The following is a 6,000-nucleotide window of genomic DNA, read 5'->3' on the forward strand; positions in this document are numbered from 1 at the left end:
GATTCGGGGGGGGGGATATCTGCAGGAACCAGCCTATTGTACAAAGCTGCAGGGGTCAGCAAACTTATTCAGCATGGGGCCGGTCCACTGTCCCTCAGACCTTGTGGGGGACCGGACTATATTTTGAAAAAAAATAATGAACAAATTCCTATGCCCCACAAATAACCCAGAGATGCATTTTAAATAAAAGGACACATTCTACTCATGTAAAAACACGCTGATTCCCGGATCGTCCATGGCCGGATTCAGCGGCGTAGCGTGGGTTGTCAGCACCCGGGGCAAGGCAAGTAATTTGCGCCCCCTAACCCCTAACCATGGTCATTAATACTGACGGCTCTACTCTGGGGCAAACTTCGTGGTGACTACTGCCCTCCGTGGTGTTGTTTTTGCAATTAAAGGACCCCTGCCTCAAATAAAGCATCTTGGGGATTGGGGACTGGGATTTGCCAAGGGAGCTGGGAATTGCAGTTCAGTGGCGGGGCAGGAGGAGAGGGTCCCTTCCGCGTCTGGGTGCCGCGGGCCACTTTGCGCCAAGACGTGCGTCTTTGGGCGTCGCGGCGCAGCCTTCTCTGTCTCCCTCCCCGGCCCGGCTAGCCCCGACGCGGCTTCTTTCTGGCGCGGGGAGGGGGCGCCTCTGGGGCCAGTGCGTCGGCCGGCCTCCGGCGCGGGTGGGCGGTCTTGGCGCGCAGGCACTAGAGCGCAGGTGGCTCTGGCTGGCGCTTCATTCGCCTCCGGTGGCGCGTTTGGCGGGCTGCGCGCATCCAGACAGCGACCCGAACCTGGGCGGCGTGGCGCTTGGTGCCGGAGCTTCCGCCCGCAGCGCCCCGTCGGGAGACCCGGCCGGAAGGAGCCTTGAGCCGGCTGTCGGACGCGGCTGAAGCAGCCAGGGCGGCATGGCAGGCGGCAGCTCCTCGGCGACTCCACGCGGCCAGCCCAGCGCGCTGGCCGAGCCCCGCAGGCGAACACTGCCAGTCGGTGAGGAGGGGCTGCCTGGCGCGCCCTCCGCGACCCTGATGCGCGGGGACTGCGGCGAGCGCTGAGAGCCGCTGCCAGCTCGTCGGTTCCGCGAGACATGGGGCTCTGCTACAGCCTGCGCCCGAGGCTCTTCGGCGACTCCGGAGGCAGCGAGTGCGCCCCCCTCAGAAGTTGCGCCCGGTGCGGCCGGCCCCCCCTGCACCCCCCACGCTACGCCACTGGCCGGATTTAGAAGGCGATTGGTCCGGATTCGGCCCCCGGGCCTTAGTTTGCCTACCCATGTACAAAGGCGACGTTTAACATTGAATTGCTCTTCTGCTCATGTTTGATGCTGGCTCCGCCCACCACCAGGATGCGGCCCCTGAAACATTGCCCAGGACAGAATGCGGCCCCTGGAAATGCACTAGAAAGTGTGGGGTGCATCGTGTAACCTTCCTGCAAGCAAATCAGAATGAAGGCCTAGTAAAGAACCCACATTATCTAACTGATCGGTTTGCATTCCACCTTGGAGAGAAAGAAGATTCAGACTAATAGAAAATAATAGACAAACACAGCTTAAAATTGAACAGGCAAGCACACACAGCAATCCATAACAACAAAAGCCTTCCTATTGGGTTTTTTTTTATATTTGATTCTATATTTTATGGTTTTGTATTTTGTTTTTGTTCTATGAGCTGCCCTGAGACCTCCAGGTATAGGGCAGTATATAAATTCAATAAATAAATAAAAATAAAACATCTATCTATCTGTCTACATCTCTGCCATCTTGAGAATTCTTTGAGCTAAACGGTGAGGTGGAAATTTATAAGGCTGTGTGGCACAGTGGTTAGAGTGTCGGACTAGGACCTGGGAGAGCAGGGTTCGAATCCCCGCTTGGCCATGCAGCTCATTGGATGGCCTTAGGCCTACATCTCAGCCTAACCTACTGTGCTAGGAATTTTATGGTCTTAGATATATGGTAATGTTCATAACCGCACATACATAGATCAGCACAGGAAGACCAACCTGGAACCATTTTGATTCCTAAACTGACCAAATGTTTTCTCTGCAAGGTCAAAGTGGAAAAGCCTCCCCATTGTCTTTTCCTTCACAAATCCTGTCTGTGTTTGAATAGGGTGTGAGCCTGTGACCTGGCCCAGGAACTAAGTATTTATCACTACAAAAGACTGGCCAGGCTCCCCAGGAAATCCAATCAAGTAACCTGCCAGACAGGAGATAAACAACGACAGGAGAAAAACAATATTCAAATTTCTGTTTAGACCGCCTTTTCTGTGATGTAGGTGTGATGTATCTGAGGGGTGGTCTTAGGTTACACCCCTTCTGTGATGTATGTATGATGTTTCTGGGAGTGGTCTTGATCTACAGGGTGGGAATTTCAAAAGTCTTTATAAGGCCTTGCACACCATTTTTCTGGGTTCCTCCTCCTCTCCTGCGGGTGAGGGGAGCACCCTGTTGCAACAGATCAATAAAGATCAGGCTTACTAGCTGCTTTGCTTCTCAATATTCTCTGGTTGGCCTCTGTTATTTTCTCCTACCAATAGGGAACCTATGTAAGGACTCTATATGGGCTCTTGGATACCCCATAAGGGAAAAGGGCAATTTTTGTTTACAACACTACCTCGCAGGGCTGTGGGCATGAAATGAGGAGGGGGAGAGCTATGCCCGCCAGCCACCCTGAGCTCCTTGCAGAAAAAAGTTGGATATAAATGCAGTAAATTTATAATGATGGTGATGATAGCCCAGATGGGCGGAGTAGGAATAATAAAATTATTATAAAAATCATTATTATAGCCAGTCCAGGAATAAAAGGCACTATGGCGAGAGATTATGCCTCTCTGCCCTCTTGCACTCCTTTGAATTTCATTTAACATCCTGACCCCCTCACATAATGTGCAAGGTTTCATTCAACCAATATTTATGTTTATCACCAAGGCAATACAAAACACAGTTTCCCCAGAACATAGATTATGCAAACGAGAGAAAGAGAAACAAACCCAATCCTCTATGTTTCCTCACAGAAACCCACCGATGTTCCTTTTTTGCGGACATGAAATCAGGCTGGGCTCCCACCTCCTATTAATGTGTATTTATTTATCCAGTCTGTATCCACAGCTGTGCTCGGCTCTCTTCATCACTTTTAGAAGCGTAACGAGTTTAATGAGCCGTCCATTTGATAAAAGGCCTCTCACAATGGTTTGGGTGCCCCCCCTTCTCCTTCTACATCAGGCATGGTCCCAGATAAGAGATTTATAGGCTCGTTTGACGTAAAAGTAAATAACTTTAAAAATAAAGCAAATTAGAGGAGACTTGTTTGCTGACCCAGATGCAGAGAATAAACTGACGTGTTGTTCCTAATTCGGCACAGGCGCCGTGCTAGGTGTGGCCAACTCTTTATATCTTGCAGGGCTCCTGTGCTGCTAAAACCTAGGTAGAGCCAGCAAACGAGACTGTTTCTTTTTCTTTTGCAGGTGATGATTTACCTTTCATTACATCTCCCTGCAAGGAGAAAAGGTCGTTCTGTTCATTCATTGTGCACGGCTGCTGCTTAAGGCAAGAAAGCGTCGGAAGAAGAAAAAGCTGGCGATTCTCCTCTTTCTGACTTCTGCGGTACCCACTGTGATGCCTGATGACATTATCTCTAGGCAGCTTCCAACAAAATATTAAAATGCAACAATCTATTAAACATTAAAAGCTTCCCTAAACAGGGCTGCCTTCAGATGTCTTCTAAAAATCAGATAGTTGTTTTTCTCTTTGACATCTGGTGGGAGGGTGTTCCACAGGGTGGGCGCCACTACCGAGAAGGCCCTCTGCCTGGTTCCCTGTAACTTGGCTTCTTGCAGTGAGGGAACCGCCAGAAGGCCCTCGGCACTGGACCTCAGTGTCTGGGCTGAACGATGGGGGTGGAGATGCTCCTTCAGGTATACTGGACCGAGGCCGTTTAGGGCTTTAAAGGTCAGCACCAACACTTTGAATTGTGCTCAGAAACTAGGAACCAATGTAGGTCTTTCAAGACCGGTGTTATGTGGTCTCGGCGGCCGCCCCCAGTCACCAGTCTAGCTGCCAGTGGCGGTGAAGTCAAATCACTGCTGGGGTGCAAGCCTGGGCAGTGTTAATGGAGGTCCTGGGTTGCCCAGGCGACAGGACCCCCCTCCCAGTCTCGCTGCTGTGGTCCAAAGGGAAGCAGAGCAAGACGTATGGCCCCAGCTTGGCTGCCGGAGTTGCCAGAAGGAGGAAGAACTGTGAGGGGAGAGACTCCGTCAGGCAAGGCCTCTTTCCACCTTCCTTGCTCTACCCTCTAGTCTCTTCTTCTCAATGTGTATTGCGCAGTGGTACCTCGGGTTACATACGCTTCAGGTTACAGACTCCGCTCACCCAGAAATATTACCTCGGGTTAAGAACTGTGCTTCAGGATGAGAACAGAAATCGTGCTCTGGCGGCACAGCGGCAGCAGGAGGCCCCACTAGCTAAAGTGTTGCTTCAGGTTAAGAACAGTTTCAGGTTAAGAACGGACCTCTGGAACGAATTAAGTACTTAACCTAAGGTACCACTGTATTGTTTTATGGCTTGCCATTGTTTTATTGATTATAGTTTAGATATTATTTATTGTAACTGTTGAGTGGATTTCTGTTTAACTTTTATATGTTGATATTATTATTTTATACTATTCTAATGATTGTTGAATGTTACTTTTTTGATGTAGGTTGCCTATTTTAAAGTTATGTTTTATTATCACATTTTTGTATTGCGTTAGATTGTTATAAGATGTACATTTTTTGTTCTTTCAGCTTGTAAACTGGCTTGAGTATTGTAAGATAGAAAGATGGTATACAAATTAAAAATAATGGTGATGATGATGATGGTGATACGAGGCGCCATCCCACCGCCTTAGGGACTCCCCTCCGGATTTGCAGAATCCCAGAGAACTGAATGGAAGAGTTGGGGGGGACAAGCAATGGCGGGAACCCGGGACTGACAGATCCGCTGGATCCCTGGAGAACCTGGGGATTGAACCCGGAACCTTCTGCATGCAAAGCAGATGTTCTGCCACGGAGCCAGGCTGCCCAGCCGCCTGCCCATCCCTTTCCGTGGAAAATACAGGTGCTTTTGTATGCCAACCGCCACTTATCAGATCTGACTTTTGTAATCATCACAACACGGGCGCCACAAAAAAAAGGACAAAGACGCAGACGGAACAGGCAGCACAGGCTGTGGAAGTGCTTTGGGGGTCGGCTGTGAGCTTGCTTTTCCCACCCCAACCCAATCTTGATCGTTTCAATAGCAGCCGGTCCAGGGACAAAGATCTGTGGGTGAGTCAGAGATCCCTTTTGCTTCTTCATCAATGAAACAAGGATGAAAACTTTTAAGACATGGGTAGGCAAACTAAGACCTGGGGGGCGGATCCAGCCCAATCGCCTTCTAAATCCGGCCTGCGGACGGTCCGGGAATCAGTGTGTTTTTACATGAGTAGAATGTGCCTTTTTATTTAAAATGCATCTCTGGGTTATTTGTGGGGCCTGCCTGGTGTTTTTACATGAGTAGAATATGTGCTTTTATTTAAAATGCATCCCTGGGATATTTGTGGGGCATAGGAATTCGTTCATTTCCCCCCCCCAAAAAAATATAGTCCGGCCCCCAACAAGGTCTGAGGGACAGTGGACCGGCCCCCTGCTGAAAAAGTTTGCTGACCCTTATTAAGACCTGAACTAGGCTGTGCTATCCCAACTGCCCGGAGGTCTAAATTCCCCCTTTATCACTCCTAGCTTGGCCTCTTTAACGCTTGGGAAACTAAAAATAATGTTGCCCGATTTGTACTTGATGCTGGACCCAGAGATCATCGTAGGTGCGGAGGAGTTAGCAAACAGTGAGGGGAAGCTGTTAATTAAAAGTGTGGCCGGGTAAACGGTGGGGAAAGAGGCAAGGGTTTAAGCGTGGTCTTGGGGGGGTGCCCTTTAAAAAATATTATTTTTACTCTGCGGGAAAAGCAGCTATGTAGTTCGCAAAGGGCACTGCTGGTGAGAGATCGGC

The sequence above is a fragment of the Podarcis raffonei genome, chromosome 8 (genome assembly GCF_027172205.1).
Source record: "Podarcis raffonei isolate rPodRaf1 chromosome 8, rPodRaf1.pri, whole genome shotgun sequence".
NCBI classification, from domain to species: domain Eukaryota; kingdom Metazoa; phylum Chordata; class Lepidosauria; order Squamata; family Lacertidae; genus Podarcis; species Podarcis raffonei.